A 13,592-nucleotide genomic window follows, 5' to 3' on the forward strand; every position below is an offset into this window, starting at 1 on the left:
CGGGGGGGCAGGCCCTTAGCAGCAAGGAACTTGCTCTTATAGCTGAGCTTCAGGGGGCATGTGTGCTGCTGGGCCAGGAAGAGCTGCACCTGAGGGACACAAGGCTGCTGTGACCCCAACTTCTGCTGCCTCAGCCTGGGTTCACCAGAGCACATGGTGCATCCCTGAGCATCTGCGTCAGCCCAGACAACCAGGCGCTGTGTCCTGAGCGCACGTTACAGCCACCTTGCCGCTGTGCGTGGTTGAATGCTGCTGTTTGGTTGTCCAGACCTCGGCGTGCTCCCTGCGCCCATGCTGGAGCCTGTCCGGGGCTCTTAACGGAGAGCAACAAGCTGTCACCCTGGGGTTTTGTTCCCCGTGGTTTGGGGGCTGCACTTCAGTGAGGATGCTGGGTGATTGAAGAGGAGAGGGTTGACGGTCAGTGCCACCTGCTCTGGGACACCTCACAATTCTTGAGGTTGTTTTTCCATCGCTGTGTCTCCCCGGGTGCTTCCGCGGCAGCACTCCCTGCTGAAGGAGTGCCGAGCTGGGCTGGTAGGGCTTCTTACTGCAGCAGCATCTCGCTGGGTCAGCCCGTGAGATGAGCAGGTTGGGAGAGTTTGGGAATCCACAAGTGCTTGTCAAGCAGGGGAGGCCATGGTGGAAGCAGCCAGCAGAGACAAGGACTCGTACGTTGTCTACCAAAAGAATTTAAGAGAACGGTCTAAGCAGTGTTCGTTTCTCGCTGCCTCAGGTTTCAGATGCAGAAAACATCCTGGGGATTGTCCAGACTGAAAATATCCTCATTTCTGCAGAGGGCTATGACGTTGCTCCAATCATCAGCATTCCTAAAGGTCAGTGGATGCCCCAAAACAAAGCAGTCTGGGTGTGTTGCCTTGCCTTGGCAGGTGAGCAACCAAAGCGCTTGGGATGGGGTAGCATGCAAGCGTGGCCCAGTCACATAAAGCGCGTATCCTGCAAGTTGAGTGGAGTGAAGGGCTGTCAGGGCACAGCCAGCCTCGAGTCTCTCGCCCCTGAGCTTTGCAGTGTGCAGGTTGGTCTGGGGGCTTAGAAACAACAGCGATGTGAGCGAGCAATTGGCAGCTCCTGAGGGCTCAGCAGGGCACACAAAGTTGTCGGATCAGTGCTTGGAAGCAAGAAGACAGAAACGCAGCTCCTCACCTGCTAAACCCTGCAGATACCCTCCGAGTAAGAAGAGCAAGGGCAGCAAAGTAGCTAAAGAAAATTTCCAAGAATGGAGACTTGCTGAGAAGGGTTTTGGGCTGCCTGAGAACTCCAAGTGTCATAGAACAGTTTGGGTTGGAAAGGACCTCAAAGATTGTCTTGTCCCAACCCCCCTGCCATGGGCAGGAACACCTTCCACTAGTCCAGGTTGCCCCAAGCCCCGTCCAACCTGGCCTTGAATGGGGCAGCCACAGCTGCTCGGGCAGCCTCTGCCAGTGCCTCGCCACCCTCACAGTGAAGAATTTCTTCCCAACAGCTAATGTAATTCTCCCCTCCAGTTCAAAGCCATTGCCCCCTGTCCTGTCACTACAGCCCCCCCGGAAACACCTGTCCCCACCTTTCTTATAAGCCCCATTTCAGTATTGAGAGGCCAATTGAAATTGGCCTGGAAGTGTTGAAATATCTGTCTTGTCACTTGGTGTGGTCTGTAGCAGCTCACTAATACTCCCCGTTTCTTGCCTGGCTCTGCGGGTTTTCTGCAGGTGCAGGTGGCACCGTGGATTTTGGAGTCCTGAAAGTCCTGGATGATGCAAAGCAAGTGCTGACTCTGAGGAACAAGGGGAAGTACGAGATTGCGTACAGGTGGGTCCAGCTGCCTGGTCTGTGAACGCGTGGTGCCACCATCTGCCCAGGCCTGCCTTCTCCTCCTGCCCATGGCTAGAACCGCTTCCCGTGCTGGCTGCCTCGTGGTCTGGTTAAATAAAAAGCCCGGGCTCCCTAATCTCAAAGACTTTAAGGGAGAATGCAGCCCCACACCAGCAGTCCTTCACAGCTGAGCAGGAACCAGAAGGAGAGGCCCTGAAATTGAAGCCACTCACTGCTGAGATCCATTGCCTTCCTCTGAGGGGCAGCTCCTTTCTCTTTATGACTCTTTAAAGGAGGGGATGAGAAAATTGGGTGTCGAGGTTAGTTTGCAACACTCATGATGGTCTGCACTCTGTCAAGATCTGAGATTCCCCAAGCAGAGCTGGACTCATTCCCTTTTAATTTTTTTATGGTCTTATGTCAAGTCCTGGCTGTGCTGGTGGCACTTGTACTTTTAACTGCAGAGGTCTTTGTTCCTTCCCTTTCTCCCCAGTTTCCAGCTGAAAGCTGCAGGCACCACCATACCAGACCTGGCAAGCCACTTCACTATCCAGCCGCAGAAGGGCCTGCTGGCTGCCTCCGGGCGCCCTGTGCAGGTCCAGGTGTTCTTCCACCCCAAGACGGAAGTGAATATCGAGGACAAACCCATCCTGCACTACCAGGTGAGCTGCCCCAGCCAGGCAGTGGTGGCACAGCACGTCTTGGGAGCGTGAGCAGGACAGGTGCCTTCTGGAAGGAGGGCTTTAGCTGGGTAATTCTCGTAGGTGACAGCAATGTCTCAGAAAACATTTGTGATGCTTCCTAAGCGGAGCTGAAAGTCTGGCTCCGGAGGAGGCGTTGAAACAGGGAGGATGAGCTGGTGGGGACCTGGGGTGGGATCAGGGAACAGAGTCAGAGGCTGGCCTCTTTGCTGGTTTTACCAAGCCCTCCTCTGGCTGCAGGTGATGGAGCCCAGCATCTGCGGAGGAGGCGAGACCGTCGCCGTCATCCCAGTGAGGGTGTCGGCGAAAGCTGTGTTCAGCAAGTACAGCATTCACCCCGCCTCGCTCATCAGCTTCGGTGCCATGGTGAAGGGCAGCAGGAAAACCTGCACCTTCATGCTGGAGAACAAAGGCAGCCTTGACTTTAAATTCCTCATCTACCGAGCAGACCAGGACGCATCCCGATTGCAAGAGAAAAGGTGAGAGAAGACCTGCACCACCTGCCCTGCCTGAGGAGGCACGACAGCATGGCTGGTGTGTGACAGGCAGCCCAGACACCTGGGTTATTGTCCAGTTCACGTCACCTGCTTGTGAACAGGGAGTGGAAAAATGCCTCAGTGTCCCCGTGTGTCGGGCAAAGCTGGTGATACAGCTGAGCTGTCCGTAAGCTGCAGGAGGTGCCGCCGGGGGCTGCGAGGGGCAGGGAGGCTTTCCTCGGTGGGGAGGGGAAGGTCAGCTTTGGCTTCAGAGAAGACGGGGTGGGGGCTCAGCATGATGGATGTTTCTGCTTTCTCCTCTTAGTGGATGTCAAATGAAATCTGCCCACTCTGGCAAGAGTGAGAACTTACACCAAAGGACTTCCTCAGCCAAGAAAAGCAAGCGCTCGCTGCAGAAGGTTGCCAGCCCCTTCATGCAGGTGGGTGGCTCCCGCTCCCCAAGACACACTGCTGCGGGTGCTGTGGGAGGACGCTGATGGGGACTCATCACCGTGGGATGGGACATGGTCTGCACGATGGAGGTCCGTCATCTCCCAGCCACAAGCAGAGACAGGAGCTGTTCAGTTGCACTGACAGTCCCGTGCTCCGGCTCAGACTTGGAGTTGTGGGGTCAAGAGAGAGGAGCAGGTCCCGTGTTTGGTGGCTGCTAGCCAAAATAGGTCTGTGAATACCACAGATGTGGGCACGTTCCTGTTTGAAGTCCCACTCCATAGATACCAGCTGACCTTGTGTTTTCGTCTTCCCAGTCCCCTCTCTTCCCTCCCGTCACTTCTCACAGTTATTTCTGCTCTCCTGTTTTACCCCTGAGGCTGGAGGATCCCAGCTAGCACCTTCACCTTTTACACCCAAACTCCTTCCTGTGTGCCAGCCAGGACAGGCCTGCAGCTCCTCCTGGCTTGTCCCTCTCCTCCTGGCTTGTCCCTCTCCTCCTGGCTTGCTTGTTCCTCTCCTCCTGGCTTGTCCCTCTCGTCCTGGGGCTGCCTCTGGGCCGTGCAGTCATCCCTCCCTGCCCTGGGACTGGGGGCTCGGCCTGGCTGGAGGTTGAGGAGTGGCGTACTCCTTGCTGGGGATGCTCAAGGCTGGGCTGCTGGACATCAGCCTTCTCCTGGGACTCTTTCTGCAGGCTCGCATCACTCTAGGCATGTTCACGGTGTACCCTGGCTTTGGTTCCATCCCTCCTGGGGGCCAGCAGATGATCACGGTGGATTGCTCTGCGGAATCACTGGGGACGTGCGAGGAGCACCTGCGCATCGATATCAGTGACAGAGACCCCCAGGACAATCCCCTCGGCATCCCCTATACCCTGCTGGCTGAGTCCTGCCTCCCAGGTACGCCCCGTCCACAGGTTCCCGCAGCCAGACCTGCTGCTGGTCAGCACCTGAACTTACTGCTTGGTTAGAGAGGCGCCCTGACCTTGAAGCTAAACCCTAAAATCCTCAGAGGTTCCAGTTCTTTTCAAGTCAGCCAGCGGGGAGAGGCTGGGAGGGATGCATGGAAGGATAAAAGGAAAGCAATACTCCTTGACTGGGACTGAGCTCCATCCTCGCAGCCGACTCCCTGCCCAAGGCTGGGTTTTGCAGTGACCTGGGCAAAAAGGGTTTATCAAGCCTTCCGAGAGGCCAGCAGGGTCCCGAGAAATTCATCAGGAATTCAGCATTCAGCCCTCCCTCTGCTCTGCTCGCAGCATTTGTGGTTGATGACATCGAGTCCATCTTTGAGGAGCACCGAATCTGCAGCAACATCAACCTCTGCCAGACCCCGCAGACGGTGCGAGACAAGGGTGTGTATGTCAGAGATGAGAACAAGTTTATCTTCACCGATGTTCGGGTTGGGCACCGGGCCACAGCTCGCTTCAAGATCCACAACGTCAACAAAGTCCCCTGCAATGTGGTCCTTTCCATCAAACCCATCGCCGGTGAGGTAAGAACAAGAGGCCAGGGTGACCGTTGCTCTTTACAGGCTGCGCTGCCTTGTTCTCCAGACTCGCTGCTTCCTCTTGCCCGCACTAGTCCAGCTCCGTGCAGGTCAGGCTGCAGGGGGGAGCAGCAGTGCCAGGGTGGCAGTTCTGAATTTGGCACGTCTCGAGCAAGGCTTTGGCTCGCCGCTCTGGGTCTTTGGTGGGAGACCCAAACCCTTCTGCACATCTCTTGGAAGCCCGCTCGGAGGGGGCCTTTACTGGCCTGACGTGCCTGGGCTCAAAGCAGACCATTCCCTCAGGCTCCCTGGCCTTTTCCTTCTCTTTAAAGGCCAGTTTGAGGTTAGTCGCGGGGTTTCCGTGCAGTGCCCCCCTCCCTTGTGTGCTGGGGTGGCTGCCCAGTGCTCAAAGCCAGCTTTTGCGCTCCTGGGCTCCCTGTGCAAGGTCAGCACCGCTTTGGAGTCACCCCCTGCGATGGAAGGAGCCTGCCCAGGGCAAGCAGGAAGGGAGACACGCTGTCTGGGGCTGTTCCCGCTGACGCATATAAGAATAAGACTGCGTAAGAAACACCGAAGGATGTTTCCTCCTAACAGGGCTCTGTGGGTTCCCCCAAGTTTCACAGCCCCATCAGGGACATTTTCAAGGTGGATCCCGTTCGGATGTGCGTGCCCAGCTGCTCCCACGCCTTTGCTACGGTGACCTTCACTCCACAGATGATGCGGAGCTACCAGTGCACTTTTGAGGCTTCCCTCGATGTCCTGGCGAGGTAACTCCCCCTGTGAAATCTGGGCGGGGGGACCTGCCTGATGGCTGCCCCTCCTCTGGGAGGACCCCGACCTCTTGTTAACCCTGATGCTCTCAGTAGCCTTAGGCAGAGTGCTTAGCATTAGAGAATAGAGGAGGCGGTAACTACTAGACAGAGTAGAAGGAGAAGGGGTTATAGCTTAGCCTCGAGTGACTGTGAAGACAGTGCAGCATTTGGCAGCCAACTGGGAGTTAGTGAATCTGAAAGAAATGGAGATGTGCAACAGTTGAGCTGGGGCTTTCCAAGGACAAAGGTTTAGATGAAGCCGTTTCTGTGCCAGCCAGCCAGCGTGCGTTATTTCCTCCTTGTTTCTGTTAAAATGAGATGATTGTATGTGATTACCTGGGGTATGTTAAGCTATTCTCTGTCAAAGGAGCGACTGGAGCCCTTCTAAAAGAGGAGCCCAGTTCCCCTGTCCTGGGACGTGTGTACCAGGGCCCTGACCGGCTCTTCCCCAGCCGTTTAGTGGCTGAGTCAGGACAAGTCAGCTTTCTGCTCTAGTACGCAATTCCTTTTTTAGCGTCCTTGGAAATAATCATTACTGATGGTGCTATTTATTTTTCCCTTCTTGCTTTTATACTATTTCCATGCTGCGCTCGTGCTTTTTGCATGTGTCTCATATCATCGCAGCCAGTGAATTTGCCATGTCTCACCTGTCGCCTCATTATTTACCTGCTGTGCTGCACGATTCGATTCAGTGACATGTTCTTTAACTGCTACTCTGGAAGGCTCTGGCTCTTCAGAGCTCTTGTGAATGGCCCTGATCGGACTGGGAGGAGGGGGGTGGAGGAGACCTGTGTCGTGGGGTACAGGAGCACCAGCCAGGGGAAATGCAGTGGGTGGCCCCTGCTTTGTTGCTTGCCAGGTGGGAAATTGGTTAGTGCCAGCCGTCATGATTTCTCCTCTGCCTTTCCTGCAGCCCTGCAGCAATTAAAGCGCAAAGCCTGACCTTCCGTGTCAGTGGAGATGGGACTCTGCCTCGGGTGACAGTCCTGCGCCCGGTACTTCACAGTAAGAGAGGGAACCCTCTGCTGGTCTTTAAGAAGCTGTTGCTGGGTGATTCACAAAAACTCCCTCTGGTCCTTCGTAATGGTGGCACCCTACCTGTCCAGGTGAGGACCTGCTCAGGAAATGCTCTGGTCTGGGAACAAGTGCTTGTCTCGTGGAGAAGAGGTCCCAGGAAGCATGGCAGACCTGGAAACAGCTCTCAAATTCTTTTTAAGCAAATGAATGACTTGTAATTTCCAGGAAGAGAGTTCCTCTTGGAAATGCGATTTTTCTGACTAGCCTATCCTTTTCAGTTAAATGCAACGCAAGAAAGTTGGTGGGGTGTTTTCCCCCCATCTCTCTTCTCACGCTTTGATTCTCGGGTGGGCACGTGTGATGTCCTAGTTGCATTAGATTGTATTTGATCCCATTTTACTACACTTTAATGAAAAATTCTGTTCATTACTTTTGTATCCCAGCGCCTCTGAACACTTCTTTTTTCTGTCTAGTTTTACTTGAACTTTGTAAGTTTAGCTACGAGCTGTGTTTGAAGCGGAGAAGCATGCTGGATGCCCCGTGCTGGACCAGCACCAGTACGGTGCCAAACCCACGTGTCACCCTGTACCCACACCAGTGTGGTTGTGCTCTGTGTTCCTTTTTCTCAGTTGACGATAGACCTGTTGGATGAAGCGGGAGTTTTCTTCTTGAAAGCCAGGCCCACCACACAGTGCGTCTACCAAGCTGGGGGCGTGAAGGAGGACTCTCCTGCAGGACGTAAATCCAGTAAGCGTGAAGCGCGGTCATCCACACAGGGGAGAAATGTGTGCCCTGCTCTTGGCTTGGCCAAGCAGCCGCCAAATGTTAGATGTTGTTTCTTTGCTGGGGCTCTCTGTACCCCCAGCTTCTCATGTGGACTCTGCGCAGGGCTTCCTCCTAGAAAGTGGTTGGAAGTTTTTTCTGTTCCTCTGGACATGGTGGGTTGAGTTGCGGGGGCCTATCACCACTTCAGCGGACTATCTGAGGTCTTTGCTGCGTGTGAGAGTAGCAGCCTGAATGGAGGCAGCCCCTGAGCCCACAGCCAGCCAACAGAAGCCAAACCCATTCTTTGGCTCAGCTTTACGTGTGCCAGGAGCTGACTGACTGCAGTTTGAGTGAGCGCTGGGTGTTAACCTGTGTTTAAGACACTTCAGCAGTGATACGCGTGGTGCTGTCGTAGCCTTGTGAACATAGGAGGAGGGTCTGGCACCATTGGTGGGAGAACCTGTGCTTGGAGGCAGCTGGGTTTCAGCCCCTTACGCCCCACGGAAATATTTCAGCGGTACAGCTGTATCACTTGTCGCTGATTCCATTGCTGTGCAGAGAGAAAGCCTCACACCGCTCTCCTGGTCCTGCTCCGTGGGGAATTAGCAGAGTTTGACGTGCTTTTCAAACCCACCCTGGCCCAACGTGTGGAAGGCAGGATCCACCTGTCAGTGGTGAACAACCCGTATGAGGAGACCGACATTCAGCTGGTGGGCGAAGGCTACGAGGATGACTTCACGCTAGATAACATCCACGGACTGGTGGCAGACAGTGAGGAGGAGGAGAATGCTGAGGGCAATCTAGAGGAAGACGTAATTGAGGGTAAGAGAGGAAAGGCTGCCCAGGTGGATCAAGGAACAGGAAAACAGACGTTTCTGCTCACCCTGTGCCGCGCACCTGCGGTCCAGCTTCAGCAGCCAGATCCTGCTGCCTTTTGTAGCCTGCAGAGGCTTAAGAGGCAGCTTGAGAGCAGAAGAGAAGATCTTCTGTCAAGGGAGAAGCTTGCAGGCTAGCAGGGAAGGGTCAGAGATACCCACGTTCAGCTGGGTATCTCCAAAAGGAGGGCTGCCAGCCCATGGTATGCTATGGAGATGAAGCCTGTGCCTAATGATTTGTGCCCTCGATATACGCAGCCTGTGCTGTCACCCCCTGACCTGGCGGTCTGGGAGCGTGCTGGCTCTGTGCAGAGGGGCAGTGCATGCTGTGCTGCGTGGCTCTGCACAGCCACAGCCACGGGTTTAGGCATGTGGCAGGGCGCTTCCATGGAAGCGGGAGGATGGGGAACTGCGTCTCCCCAGGGAGGAAGGCTTGGAGCAAGGAAGAGTTGGCCACGCCTGTCTCTGTGGATGTGAGGGGGGTGGATGGACCTCAGGCACACTGAGACCTCCTGCTCTCATTCCTAGCAGCTGCCAGAGTGAATCACATCCCGTTTGGGGACTGTCACATTGGGAAACCCTACAGCGTGACCTTCACCATCACCAACCGCAGCAGGACGGAGGCGATGCGGTTTGAGTGGCTGGCAGACACCCCATTTCACTTCTCCCCCAAGGTGAGTTTGGATGGCTCTGCCTTTTCCCATTGCTCCAGCCCTGCCCGGCGGGTTCCCAGGAGCTGGCAGGGAGTCACCACGTACTGGTGAGAGCCTGTTTCAGTGCCACAAAGGAGCTGCAATCCCTGGCTTAGCTGGCGCGGGGCTGTCAACCCCACAGAAAAGGCTCAGTGTTACGGGAGGTGGCATCTTTTGTATTTTCCTCTGTCAAACCTCAGATGAATACACGGTAAGAGGCAGATTCCTGGCACAGCTGCTCACCACATCGATCTCTTTGCTGTCAGTCCTGCCCTTGCTAGTGATTCCAGTTTGGTCTTGGCTCTCTGGTTCTCCCTAGGTGGGACACCTCCATGCTGGCTGTGCTAAGGCCATCACAGTGACCTTGAAATCGGATGTCGCGGTCACCTTCAAAATGCACCCTGTGAAGTGCAAGGTGGCTAGGATCACCTTCGCGCTGCCGCCGGAGCAGATTAAAGACTGGGATGACTGCCTGCGCACCATCAAGTGGGTGGATACCACCATGAGGGGCCCAGGAGCCACGTGGCCTGTGAAGAAGAAGGTAAGAAACGCAAACAGGAAAAGCTAACGGAGCTGCTACAAAAAAACCCTGGCAGGCCACCATCTCTGCTGGCTGAGCAGCTCCTGCATCCTCCTGACATTTAATCCATCCGTGAGGTTCACCCGCAGTGCGTTTTGGGGGAGAGGCAGATGCAGTGACCTGTGACACCAACACAAAATGGGGAGGTCTTTTGACAAGACACGTTTAGCCACATGCAAACTACCGGTCTCTGCCAAAAGCTGAAGTGTTGCAACCTGTTTGAACGGGAGGGCACATTTTACGATTTTATCACGTTTTGTGGTGTTAAAATTTCTTCATCAAATTCAGTGCCTTGTCACCAACAGGGAGTTTAAGACGCTGCACTCTGACTCTTGTTTTGGAGTGGAGAGCCACACTAGTGCTCTTGTGTGTGCGCTGGCCAGCCCACCGGCACATGGTGGGTGAGCTGTCAGCTCTGCCTACACCGATAGCAGAGATTTTGGTGGTGGTGCCCATGTTGTGTGGGATGTCTCATTGTGGAGCAGCCCGGGCGCTGCGTGGCAGTCGTGCAGCAGTCTGGAGAAGCATCGCTCCAGAAACTGCCACACACACGTACCTGGAGTGACGGTTCCTCCCTAGTTTCTGAGCCTTTTTAAGACCTGTAAACCACACTTCTTCCCCGTCAGCAGCAGCACTCGGAGGCTTTCCTAGTGAGTTCGTCCCCATTCCAAAATGCCCGTCCCCAGCCCTCACCAGCGTGGCTGTTGCCCCACACATGGTGTCTGGAAAGCACCTCCCGCTAAGACAAGAGGGAAAAGGTGCTTTCTGGTTTTGTTCAGTCTTGGGGTTCTCCATCCACAGACCTCCCACAGGGGAACTTAATCCTAATTTAGAGGCCTGCTGGATCTGTAGCGGGCCATGAAAAAGGTCTGACACTCTACAGGGTTGAAACACAGGGACAGGTACCTATGACCCGGTCATTGTCCCCATGGGTGTACTCTCAGTCGTGGTGGTGATTATGGTGTTCAGTCGGTAGAAACAAACACTGTAATGGAAGGGTTAAATTTTATCACCTTCCCGGGGAAATAAATGGGAATGGTCCTTTCTAGCCCCTGTACGTGGCTGATCTTGGAGGCCAAAAGCCTCCTCTTGCTCAGCCGGGCTTTCTAGGCTCTGCTCAGTGATTCTTCCCTTTCCTGTTTGGAGGTGATCGAGACAGACCCAGAACCAGCTCACACTGTCCTGGAGGAGAGCAGCCGTGAGGTGGAGCTTTGCCTCAGTGCTGTTGTCGACTACGCTGAGCTCAAGCTGGATACGGACACGATTCAAGGAAGTTCAAGGAGACCTTGCTCTTCCAGATGAGGACATTCACGTGAGAGCCAGAGGCCAGGCAGGGACCCGTGCGTGGGAGCTGCCTTTGCCCAGGGCTGACCTGGTGCCTGCTTCGCCGGAGCCGTGCCGTGCTCTCTGGTGGCCTCTGCTTCTCCTTCTACTCGTGGTCTGGCGAAAATAAAGGCAATAAAGTGCCAATAAAGGCAAAAAAACCCCACTGACGTGTTTATTGCTTGGCCACTTAATAAACCTCTTCTAATTTCTAACTGGGTGATTAGGCCTGGCGGGGGGTGGGGGCAGGGGGGTGTGTGCTGCTGCCTGCTGGTTCTGAGGTTTCAGCTTCCACACATCCTGGGCGCCTGGAGATGCCTCACATGTGGACTCGAGTCCCTTCTAGGGCTTTGTGTTCAGTCTCACCTGCTGTTCTTCTCTTTAAACAAGTCATGTATTGTTTCATCCTGTCCAAGTCCTGGCAGGGTGCTGGGGCCTGCGTATCTGCACGTAAAGCCAAGCAGGAGATGGTGGCCACCATCCTGCCAAGACGTGCCAGGAAAGGTTCGATTCTGCCATGCCTTTCTGCTGACAACAACCATGGGTTTGCTTCCATTGCGTGTTGCCTGTCCTCATCTGCTCGAGGGCAAGTTTGCAGTCAAAATAATGTCAAACTGAATAAGACCCTTGGATTAAGTCTCCTGGGCACCATGCCTGCCCTTTCCTCTTTAACCTCCAAACTTTGAAACACTTTGTCTCGGGGCAGCCCAGGGCAGTGGTCTAGACGTGGCAGAGTTGCCTGGGGACAAAGATACTCCTGAGCATCAAGGAAGGGGTACCAGAAGCTCACCATACAGTGTTACTTTTCTACTTGCTTTGTATTTATTGGTCATTGTCTTTTCACTCCTCCTTCTTGCTTTTCAGTTCCATACTGTCCAACACGGGCAATGTGGCCCTGGAATACAACCGGATGGCGGCTGTGGAGGACGAAAGGGCACTGAGCCACACTGGGGAGCTGCTTCCACCCAGTCTGGATGGTAAGGTGCTGCAGCAAATGAAGAGACGGGACACAGCTTGATGCAAGCAAGTTGTCCATTTATTAGTGATTTTCTTACAATTACATATGTTTCTACCTTCTACATATTACACACTGATTGGTTAAATCTTAGTGTAAAAAACACGGATTGGTTGATATTTAAGGCACACCGTTAGAACAATAGGAACTTATTAGTTTACCTTGACATAGCAACAATTTCTATACCCAAATTAGGGGGTTTCTTTCTACGCGGCTTTCTTGATTAACAAAGTTACATATCGGCGCCATCCGTTCCCTTCTCTGGCTACTTGTTTCTCTGTCCGTCTGGTTGCCTCCTCAACTGTGACGGCTCAAGGGTCTGCAGTTAGCTTGTTCCTTGGTTCCCAGGGCTTGTGCCCTACAAGTTCTAACAAGTCTCTACTCATCAGGCTATCAGTACTTGGACTCTTGTCCTTGAGGCCTTGTCCTACATCTCCCCCTTCCTGTTGCACAAAAAGAACCCTGAAATCGAATGAGTTATTAATTTTTGTAAGCATTGTAAAAGACAAGGTGTAAGTAATAAAACAAACAAAAACGCAACTAAAGCATATATAATCATCTTCACTAAACTTAACCATTCTGAAATGCCCCAACCACTAATATCTAACCAATCCCAAGTATCACTTTGTTGAAGATGAGAAACTCCATCCTTCAATCTTTGGATGCTAGCATGAATTGATTCCGAATGATCTGAAAGGTTCATGCAACACATCCCTTCAAACTCTTCACAACCGTGACCTTGTGCCAGAAGCAAAAAATCTGTTGTTGCAGCTCTATTTTGTAATGTCGCGTGGCGAACACTATCAACATCTAATAAAAGACCAGACAGGGCACTGCTTGTGGCATTAGTTTGTTTGGCAAGCCAACAGCCAAGCTTATCTAATGTCGCTAGAGCCTTTCCTGCAGCAGCTCCAGGCAACAGAAGAGATGCAATAAAGCGTTGGCCAAAGGACCAAAATTGCATGTTATCATCACAATCGGAGGCAAATGCATGAACGCCACGCTTTGTCCTTCGAGAGTAGCGATGTTGTAAAATCATAGATGTGTTAGGAGTCAGGACGGAAAGTCACCCTAAGCTACACGGACCTCCTTTTATATGAGAAGGAATGACAGGCCATGCTCGATCACCACAAGTAAAAAATACTCCAGTAGGTAGTAAGAGCGGAGCATTGCTAGATTTAGACAAGTTGTTAGCAGTGTAATTACACCAGATACTTGCATTTCTAAAAACAGGATGAATAGGGGAAACGTCCCATTCCCTAGATTGATTCTTTCCCATGTAGTTAAATTTTATGCAAAAATCCATTTTTACAGAACCAAGGAGTTCAATTTCTTGTGGTTCCAAAGTGGCCAGTGGGAGATGGGGTATCCATACATCCTAATTGTCTGTCACATTTTTTGATACGTTTTTGGGTGGAAAAAGACTTTGAAGGTCCCTAGTATAGGCCATTCATCTAATGGTAAGCCCACAAGACAGGTGGAAAAAGGCTGATCCGGAGAGGCCATAGCAAGACACAGAGTATCCTGTCCAGTCAAGTTCGCCAATGTGACCCAAACATTTACCTTTGGTAGAAAAGGGGGATAAGAGCTAC

The 13,592-nt window shown here is 53.2% G+C and overlaps 1 pseudogene; it reads left to right on the top strand.

The window, feature by feature from the left end:
* LOC129735206 (hydrocephalus-inducing protein homolog) overlaps positions 1-12,003 on the top strand; it is a 100,063-nt pseudogene extending 88,060 nt beyond the window's left edge.
* Positions 12,004-13,592: the final 1,589 nt, after the last annotated feature.

Source organism: Falco cherrug, unplaced genomic scaffold (genome assembly GCF_023634085.1).
Source record: "Falco cherrug isolate bFalChe1 unplaced genomic scaffold, bFalChe1.pri scaffold_58, whole genome shotgun sequence".
Lineage (NCBI taxonomy): Eukaryota > Metazoa > Chordata > Aves > Falconiformes > Falconidae > Falco > Falco cherrug.